The sequence below is a fragment of the Brachyistius frenatus genome, unplaced genomic scaffold, assembly GCF_029030835.1.
Source record: "Brachyistius frenatus isolate BFR_SWC_R1_liver_20210118 unplaced genomic scaffold, ASM2903083v1 Contig_161, whole genome shotgun sequence".
In the NCBI taxonomy this organism is placed as follows: Eukaryota; Metazoa; Chordata; class Actinopteri; family Embiotocidae; genus Brachyistius; species Brachyistius frenatus.
This window is the reverse complement of record NW_027210760.1, coordinates 601,910-612,378: the sequence shown is the minus strand read 5'-3', so window position 1 is coordinate 612,378 and position 10,469 is coordinate 601,910.

Here is a 10,469-nt window from a genome sequence, read left to right as displayed (position 1 = left end):
TTGTTATGTGTAGTGCAGGATTTGGACCCAAAGGCAGGACATGGAAATTGGATATATATATATATATATAGATAGATAGATAGATAGATAGATAGATAGATAGATAGATAGATAGATAGATAGATAGATAGATAGATAGATAGACGTAAATATATATATATATATATATATATATATCTATATAGAGATATCTATATATATTGAGATATGTATATACTGTAGATATCTATATATGTACGCTGAGATAAGGTTGTTTTTGAAACTGTGTTTCCTGTGAAATTGTCCACACAAAGTGACTTGAAACCACTTTGTTCATGTATTCTATCCCATTTTGCCAAAGTTCTGAGTATGAAACTTGTTTGTAAACACGTGGTTTAAGCCGTGGCGCTGTGATGCAGTTTTACATTAGGCTGAGAAAGTGAGACTTGAAATGCTGGTTTCTGTGAAATTGCAGACACAAAGTGACTTGAAGACACTTTGGCCATGTAGTTTATCCCATTTGTCATACTACTGCTGAAGAAATTTGTTCGTAAACACTTAGTTTAAGCCGTGGCACTGTAATGCAGTTTTATGCTGTCTTTGAGCTTCTCTCGCTGAGATAAGGCTGTTTTTGAAACATTGTGTTTCCTGTGAGATTGTCCACACAAAGTGACTTGAAACCACTTTGGCCATGTCGTGTATCCCATTTTGTTATTGTTCTGAGTATGAAACTTCTTTGTAAACACTTAGTTTAAGCCGTGGTGCTGTGATGCAGTTTTACATTAAGATTAGAAAGTGAGACTTGAAATGCTGGTTTCTGTGAAATTGCAGACACAAAGTGACCTGAAGCCACTTTGGCCATGTAGTTTATCCCATTTTGCCAAAGTTCTGAGTATGAAACTTGTTTGTAAACACTTAGTTTAAGCCGTGGTGCTGTGATGCAGTTTTACTGCAACCAGAGTTGAAATGCTGGTTTCTGTGAAATTGCAGACACAAAGTGACTTGAAGCCACTTTGGCCATGTAGTTGATCCCATTTGCCATAGTACTGATGAAGAAATTTGTTCCTAAACACTTAGTTTAAGCCGTGGCACTGTAATGCAGTTTTATGCTGTTTTTGAGCTTCTCTCGCTGAGATAAGGCTGTTTTTGAAACATTGTGTTTCCTGTGAAATTGTCCACACAAAGTGACTTGAAACCACTTTGGCCATGTCGTGTATCCCATTTGCCATAGTTGTGATTACGGTGGTGCAGTGGTTAGCACTGTCACCTCACAGCAAAAAAGGTTCCGGGTTTGAATCCGGTCCTGGGCCTTTCTGTGCAGGAGTTTGCATGTTCTCCCTGTGCTTGCGTGGGTTCTCTCCGGGTTCTCCGGCTTCCTCCCATCATCCAAAAACATGCACCTCAGGTCAGGTTACCTGGCGCCGCGCTAGTGGCAGCCTGCTGCAGCATCTCCCCCCTGAGAGCCCCCCTGCTGTAGTGAAGACATTTCCCCTCGGGGATTAATAAAGTGTATAAAATCAAAAATAAATAAATAAAAATTATGAAACTTGTTTGTAAACACTTAGTTTAAGCCGTGGCGCTGTGATGCAGTTTTACATTAGACTGAGAAACTGAGATTTGAAATACTTTTTCCCGCAAAATTGTCCACACAATGATGAAGAAACTTGTTTTTAAACACTTAGTTTAAGCCGTGACACTGTAATGCAGTTTTATGCTGTATTTGAGCTTCTCTCGCTGAGATAAGGCTGTTTTTGAAACATTGTGTTTCTTGTGAAATTATCCACACAATGTCACCTGAAATTGCTTTTGTCAAGTATGTTATCCCATTTGCAATATTTCAAAACAAGAAACTTGTTTGTATACTCTTAGTTTAAGATGTGGCACTGTAAAGCAGTTTTATGCTGTATTTCAACATCTCTTGCTGAGAAAACCCTGTTTTGCCTTGTAATAAAAATTCCTAAATCCCATAGTTTTGACAGAGAAACTTGCTCGCTCCCTGCACAAATCTGAAAGGCCATATTCAACCTCTGAGAAAGAGTGTTTGACAGTCAATTGGGCTCTCGAACACTTCAGACCTAATGTTGACGTGACTATCCTCACAGACCACAGCAGCCTTAGGTGGTTCATGTTCTGCCCTCACTCTTCGGGCAGGCTGGTCCGATGGTCACTTCAGCTTCAAAAGTTTGCAATTTCACATTGTCGACAAGCCTGGCACACGCAATGCAGTGCCTGATGCTCTGTTTCGCAATCCCCTGCCACATTCCTGTGATGCTCCCACCGATCTGCTACCAGAACACACTGTCATTGGCAGTTTGAACCTCTGTGCTCTGCCCCCATTGTTGCTAGCGTATCGCTCCCATGTAAGACAACTGCAGCTGGATGACCAAGTCACAGGTCAGCTTCTCAGCGGTTTGGAAGCAGACCCAGGCAGAGGTTAGGGGTGGCTTGCATCCGCTGAAAGAACTCAAACTCTATTCCCCAACAACTTATACGAGGCACGCTGCTGAGCTACTATCACGACCGTCCCACTGCAGGCCATTTGGGTGTTTCAAAAACATTAGCGAGGCTGTGACTCAGGTTTGAGTGACTGTGACTGTCAAGCAGTATGTCACTTCCTGTTGTCTGTCAACTCACCAAACCAAGCAACAGAAAGCCAGCTGGTCTCATGGTTCCTATCTCACCTCAGAAGCCGTGGGCATACACAGGATTGGATTTTGTCTGTCCACTACTCCGCACTTCGTCTGAAAATGCTTACTTGCTGGTCTTTATCGACTACTTCTCCAAGTGGATGGAAGTATGTGCAGTGAGAGAGGCAACGACTCGTGTTGTTTGTTTCAGCCCGGTCTGTACACAGACTCATGACAGTCCACCCACAAACAAACACAGCAGAGCGGGTAAACAGAAAACTCAAAACTGCAATTCGTACCTGTGTTGGGGACAAGCACACATCATGGGACAGATTACTCCCCCAAGTCTGCTTTGCACTTCACACTGCCCCCCATGAGAGCACAGGCATCCATGAGGCTGTATGGCCATGAGTTGGATACTCTATTCGACCTCATTACGCAGCCTGCTTCGGATGATCCCAGTGTGCCATATCCAGAGACTCTCAAGGCCTCCCTCCAGGAAGCCCATGACCACACCAGAGCAACGTTAAATCAGAGTCACATCAGACAAAAACACTATTATGACTTAAGACGTTGACATACCTCCTATGAGGTTGGCGACCTTTTTTAGAGGGAAGTCTCACCCCAGGTCAGATGCACAAGCTAACTTTACTGCGAAACATGCACCCTTGTTTATAGGAGCCCTTCATGTTAGTCAGAAACTAGGGGATGTCAACTACAGACTGACTAAACTGCACTCTGGTGCAGATGCTGGAGTCTTTCATGTTGTGAACTTGCAGCCCTTCCACACTTGGGACTCTGCCTCTTCCAGTAGGAGCTCTGTTCCTACTCCACAGGACATTCCCAATGCCTTGGGCTTTGATGAGACTGTTCTCTAATCTGAGACTCGACAGACGTCCCTGCTGGAGACATATATGATGACAGGCCAGATGACACGGGTCCTGTTCAGGATGAGGACTGTGATCCTGAAATACTTTCAATTCAATTCAATTCAATTCAATTCAATTCAATTCAATTCAATTCAATTCAATTCAATTCAATTCAATTCAATTCAATTCAATTCAATTCAATTCAACTTTATTTATATAGCGCCACATAGGTTATTTCATGGCACTTAACACATTAACGTCCTTACAGCAAGACATTACAATATTATACAGAGAAACCCAACAATTCAACAATTCCCACATAAGCTAGGAGGGAAAAACTCCGCTTTAAGGGAGAAAAACCTTCAACAGAGGGAAGGAAAAACTCCCTTTAACAGGAAGAAACCTCCGACAAAACCAGGCTCAGAGGTTGGGGTGAGAGGAGAGCAGAGAGAGAAGAACTGTTGGTGGAGATGACAATCGCAGGGCAGAGACATGCAGCTCCATGACAGGACATCTGCAAAAGAAAGAAAAGAAACTACGCGAGCGAGGGAACTGAATGGAGACAACAGACAATAAGAAGAAACTATGGGAGAGAAAAGGATGGTGAGGTTAAAGGTGAGGATGGTCAGTTAAAGAGTAGGAGGAAAGAAAAGAAGCTCAGCATGTAACAAGGTCCTCCAGCAGCCTCGGCCTATAACAGCATAACTAAGGGTTGGTTCAGGTCTACCTGAGCCAGCCCTAACTATAGGCTTTATCAAAAAGGAGCGTTTTGAGTCTAATCTTAAAGCTAGCGAGGGCTTCTGCCTCTCGAACACAAACTGGGAGCTGGTTCCACAGGAGAGAAGCCTGAAAACTGAAGCTCCGCCTCCCATTCTACTTCTGGAAACTCCAGGAACCACAAGTAGACCAGCGTACTGAGAGAAGTGCTCTGCTAGGATTATATGGTTCCATAAGATCTCTGAGATATGATGAGCCTGGTCATCTAGAGCTTTGTAAGTCATCAAGAGAATTTAAAATTCTAGTCCTGATTTCACAGGAAGCCAGTGAAGAGAAGCTAAAACTGGAGAAATATGATCTCTCTTGCTAAATCCCATCAGTACTCTTGCTACAGCATTTTGGATCAACTGCAGGTTTTTAATTAGTAATTTGGACATCCTAACAACAAGGAATTACAATAATCTAGCCTAGAAGTAACAAACGCATGAATGAGTTTTTCTGCATCACGCTGAGGAAGGATTTTCCTGATTTTATTAATATTACGTAGATGAAAGAAGGCAGTTCTGGAGATTTGCTTTATATGCTGTCTAAAGGACAAATCCTCATCAAATATGACTCCAAGGTTCCTCACAGTTTTGCTGGAGGCCAAGACAATGTCATCTAGAGTAACTAAGTGATTACAGAAAGTGTTTCTGAGGTGTTTAGGACCAAGTACAAGAACTTCCGTTTTGTCTGAATTTAGAAGCAGGAAGTTTTTGGTCATCCAGGCCTTTATGTTTTATTTAGACAGGCTTCAAGTTTTACTAACTGATTAGTTTCATCTGGTTTTATAGAAAGAATTAGCTGAGTGTCATCTGCATAACAATGGAAGTTAATGCAGTGCTTCCTGATGATATAACAGAAGCATGTACAGAGTAAAAAGTATTGGGCCTAACACTGAGCCTTGTGGAACTCCATAACTAACTCTTGTTTGTCTGGAAGATTCATTGTTGACATGAACAAACTGGAATCTATCTGATAAGTAGGATTTGAACCAGTCTAATGCAGTTCCTTTAATCCTCGTAACGTCTTCTAATCTCTGTAATAAGATCGTATGATCAATCGTATCAAAAGCAGCGCTGAGGTCCAGAAGAACAAGTACAGAGACGAGTATCTGAGGCTAATAAAAGGTCATTAGTAACTTTCACCAGAGCTATTTCTGTGCTATGATGTCTTCAGCGTAATTGTGAATTGTACCACGGAGACAACTTCCTCTGATTCATTACTCTCTTCTTCAGAGGGGCGACATCATCTAGAGTTGTAGCAGAGATACTGCAGTGTTTTCTACCAGATGATCCACTTGTGCGGGACTAAAGTCAACATAGATGCCTTTTACTGCTTTAACACACGGCATCGAAGAGGATAAGCATGTAACTGCTTCCTTAAACTTGGCCACGGCATTATATGACAGACATCTACTGTCGTAGGATTTATTCCCACATGCTGTGTAGTCCATTATTGTAACTTCAAATGTTAATAAGAAGTGGTCCGACAAAACAGGGTTTGGAGGAAATACTATTAAATGTTCAGTTTCCATGCCATACGACAGAATGTTGGACTTTTTGGATCGAGGATGTGGTTACCATGGTGACGGGGTTTATTTACATCCTGAGAAAAGCCTATAGAATCTAATAATGAGCTGAAAGTAGAACTGAGGCTGTCGTTGTCCACGTCAACATGAATGTTAAAGTCTCCCACTATCATCACTTTATCTGAACTCAGCACTAAATCTGATCAAAAGTCAGAGAATTAATTTAGAAACTCTGAATAAGGACCAGGTGGGAGGTAAACAACAACAAATAGAATCGGTTTCTCTGCTTTCCAGTTTGGGTGAGAGAGAATGAGAGTCAGACTCTCAAATGATTTATAACTAAGTTTAGGCTTTGGATTAATTGCTAAACTTGAGTGGAAGATTCAACTGTAACTGTATCTGAACCTGCTGCAGGTCATGCACAACGTTATGACCTGAGACCCAGACATTGTCCCAGAGTCTCATCTGGATGGACTGGCCACAGATGGAACATTTTTTACCATACTGACAGACTTGACCTGAGGTAGATAGTCTGCATATGTTATGAGAATAATCTTAGGCAGTCATGCTGTGATGTTTTTTCATGTTTTTGTATTGTGCCACAGTAGCTTTGGCTTTAACAATGCCCTTGTTTACTTTGCTGTGTTGTTTAAGAAAATTGTTCCCATCTCTTTTCAGTTGAAAAGCAACTTTAAGGTTCTGAAAAAGAAGAAAAAAAGAATTTTCCACTGCGCTTATTTGTCAACTATACTGGATTTGATATATATTGGATTTATTTTGTGTGCTTATATGTATACCAGTATGCTATTCTTAATGCCCTCCCCTGTGTGAAACTTATAGTCTATGTATAGCTTTTTGATTATTACAGGTATGATGCTTCTTCAGTTGTGTACGGCTGAGGGCAGACTTGCTGTTAATATGCAACAGACTATGCTTGTAGTCGCTCTCCTGCAATACCGAGTGACACCAGCAGGTGTCAGTCCTCATATTGTTGCTGCCTTAGACTGGAGTTGCTTTCGCTCTGCAGCCAGGACGGAGATACACTTCTTCTTTGTAAGGAGCCGGGTTAGCGCAGGTTACTTATTGAACTGCTTAGGTATGATCAGCACAAGTATCTGTGGGGACCTGGCATTATGTGGTCCCATTGTATATAAATAAAGCCGAACAGTGGAGAACCTCTTATTCCCGCTTTCTGTTGACTGCCGTCCAGCTGCTCCAGAGCCTGAGCTACGTGGCTTGCTAACTCTCCGGCTAACCCAGCTCCCCATAACACCATACAGCACCCCCAGGCATGTTAATCAGGCACGCCCCCAAATATGCCTCTTTTTGAGGCCTGTTATGTAATTATGTTTTATTTTTAGGACCACCACGGCAATGATCGAAAGGAGTGAATTTGGCGAATGACACCAAAATACATTTTCCTGAGCCAGCCCAGCTGTCAGTGCACTTCAATGCACTTCCACAATGACCCGTCCTTTCAGACCAGGAGACCACATCCGTTTTTATTTAGCAGGTTCTTCAGCATGCTTGATGATCACAAGTTAATTGGACTGATCCTTTAGACATGTCACATATAAAACCTTGGCTATATGAATCCATGTTTTTTTAAGATTGCCAGACTGTAACTGAAGTTCCAAAGTGGAAATGTTCAGCCATAGCATGATGTGAGTAGTCCACGCTAAACACTTCATGGGTTTACTGTGACTCATGTTGCTGAATTACTATATCCTCAGATTCTCTGGCAGGGTCCCAACTCAAGTTAAGTGCACTTTTGCAGAAGGGGCTTCTCAGCTTTGAAACTCCCTGCCTGAGGATCTGAGGCTCCATAAGAATCAGTGTCCTTCTCTAAATTATTTCTTAAATGATCTACATAAAATGGCCTTTTCTTAAAATTGCCTTTAACTTTTAGTTCAACTATGTTTTTTCTGTGGTTTTATCTTAAGTCACAATTACTTTATTGTTGAGTATTTTAGTGTGTTTCATTCTATGTTCTAGAGTGGCCTGATTGTATTTAATATGATTGTGCTGAATTCATATAAAACATAAAGTACATTGTACTACAGATGCATCAAAGTTTAATCTTATCTTATTGTCCCATCCATTCATTATTTATACCCACTTAATGCTGACCAGGGTAATGGGGTGGAAGGAAGGGGGCCCAGCTTACTTTGACCAATTCCCCCTTTGGCCCTACAACTTGGCCCTATCCCTCCATTTTGCACAACCTGCATATGGTAGAATGTACCTTTCTTTCAGGTATTGAGGGGTAGCGGTCATCTAGCCCTCCAAACTGAGTGTTTTCCGAAGCAGACTCCAAATACGGTGATTGGAATAATAAATAAATTTCTTGTTCAAACAGATTGAATGAAATCTTGTTTGTGAGCATTATTAGCAGATTCTTTAAGATGCCCTATTTTGTCATCATACTATGTTTTCATAAATGTATTAATCAAATTTAGACTTACAAACGTATTAATAATTAATTTTAATTAACTACTGTTGACACGAGTGGTGTCCAATTTCCTTAGTTTAAGATTTTAAGCCCTATCCATTTTAGCTCCGTTCTGAATGGCCACGATCCAGTAGGGGGCAGTCCTAAATGAGGGGTAGAGTCATGGGATGGGAATTGGGTTTGGGCCTTTGTGTGAAGGCAGGGTACACCCAGGATAGGTCGCCAGTCCATCACAGGGTCAACACAACAAGACAAAAAAACCATTCACGCTCACATTCATTCACTCCTTCGGCCTATTTAGAATCACGTATCTACCTAACATGCATGTCTTACTCTGTGGGAGGGAGCTAGATCACCCAGAGAAAAGCCATGCAGGCACAGGCACATACAACCCCCATATGGGATGGCCTGAGCTGCCCAGCAGGTGCGAACCCAGTGGTGACTGTGACTGTTCTCTGGGGAAACAGTGCTAACCACTGCGCCAACATTCTGTCAATATCACATTTTGTATTGTTTTAAATTTACAACACATCTCCAACTGCTATAATTAAACGATTTCTCTAATCTGTAAAGTCAAACTGTCAATCAATAGAAATATCCTCTCACATACAGCATTGCATGACAGTACAGCATGCTGCCGTACTGTTAATACATTGTCAGTTCATGCTGTTTAAGAGGATTTAAGCAGCTACCTACGCTGTCCTACGTTGGTCCTAACATCAATACGCTATTAGACTGCCAGTATGCTGTAACATTTCTATATTAGTTATCACATGCAAACACCCAAGAAGCTTACCAGTAGTATCTGTGCTGAAATATATTTTTTATTTTATTAATCCGCGAGGGGAAATGTCTTCACTACAGCAGGGGGGCTCTCAGGGGGGAGATGCTGCAGCAGGCTGCCACTAGCGCGGCGCCAGGTAACCTGACCTGAGGTGCATGTTTTTGGATGATGGGAGGAAGCCGGAGAACCCGGAGAGAACCCACGCAAGCACAGGGAGAACATGCAAACTCCGCACAGAAAGGCCCAGGACCGGATTCAAACCCGGAACCTTTTTGCTGTGAGGCGACAGTGCTAACCACTGCACCACGTGCCGCCCAAATAGATTGTAACTGGTTTCCTGATGTAGCCCACACCTTTTTGGTGATCTTTTTTCAGTCAGATAGCTAAAAGACAAAAATTTATGTCAGGGATGGTGTTATCAAGTACAGGCCAGTCCGAGTCATTTGCAAAACTTGGTAGGGAAAGGATAAAAACTGGCTGAGATGTAAATTTTTCCCCTCCCGAGGAAGATGAAAGTGATTTCTACATAATACAACTGAACAAGTAAGTATTTCAGCCAGAATGAATGCAATGTGGGGTTGTTTTTGTTGGTTGAAGTAATTTAATTTGCTGCCTTTGCAGACAGAATCAGTCATCATATGGTGAAGTGCTGCGTGTACCACTGTAAAACTACAAAGAATAACAAACACAACTTCCGGTTTACCTGATGAAATAAAAGTATTCACTTGAATTGATGGATGAAGATGCAAATATTTTGTGATAGACCGAAACATTTTCCCTGTATATTTTAATACCAGTAGAGCAATGAGTACAATAACATTTTAGAGAGAGCACCAGGTCCAATTATGGGCCTAATTTATTGCTACATGTGGCTTTTGATAATTGCAAATTTACTATTTTTAAATACAATATCAACCAAGATGGACCAAGTAAAATTCTTCTAACATAATATTATACATTGTCTCGGGTCTGTACATGGAACATGTTTCCTGAACATGGCAAACAAAATTAGGATGCTTTTTTTCTTCTTCTGGGAAATCACAGGTTAATCTTATGCCCCATTTTATGTAAAGCACTTAAAACTGTCTCTTACATTGTTTGTTAAGATGCTACAATCAAACACACCTATACACCAGACATAGGCTACTTTAAAAAATAATAATTGATGGAGGATTGTAATTGAAATTCTGAGTTGAGTATTTTTGAGACTATTTTATTTCAATTCATCATTCATTGTATTTTGTTATAAATGTAGCCGACAGCCATTACAATCTTATCCGAGCTGAATGACACGAAGTTAAAATTAAATAAAATATATATATATATTTTTGCCAGACTAGGTAGAATATCTGCAGTCTAAACACAAGTTTTTCCATAATTTTAGTGAAAGGTTTAAATGAACACGTTTCGATTTGGATGAAAAATCGCAGTACTTCCTGTTTCCCTGCGTCTCACTTGACGCAGCTGTGTT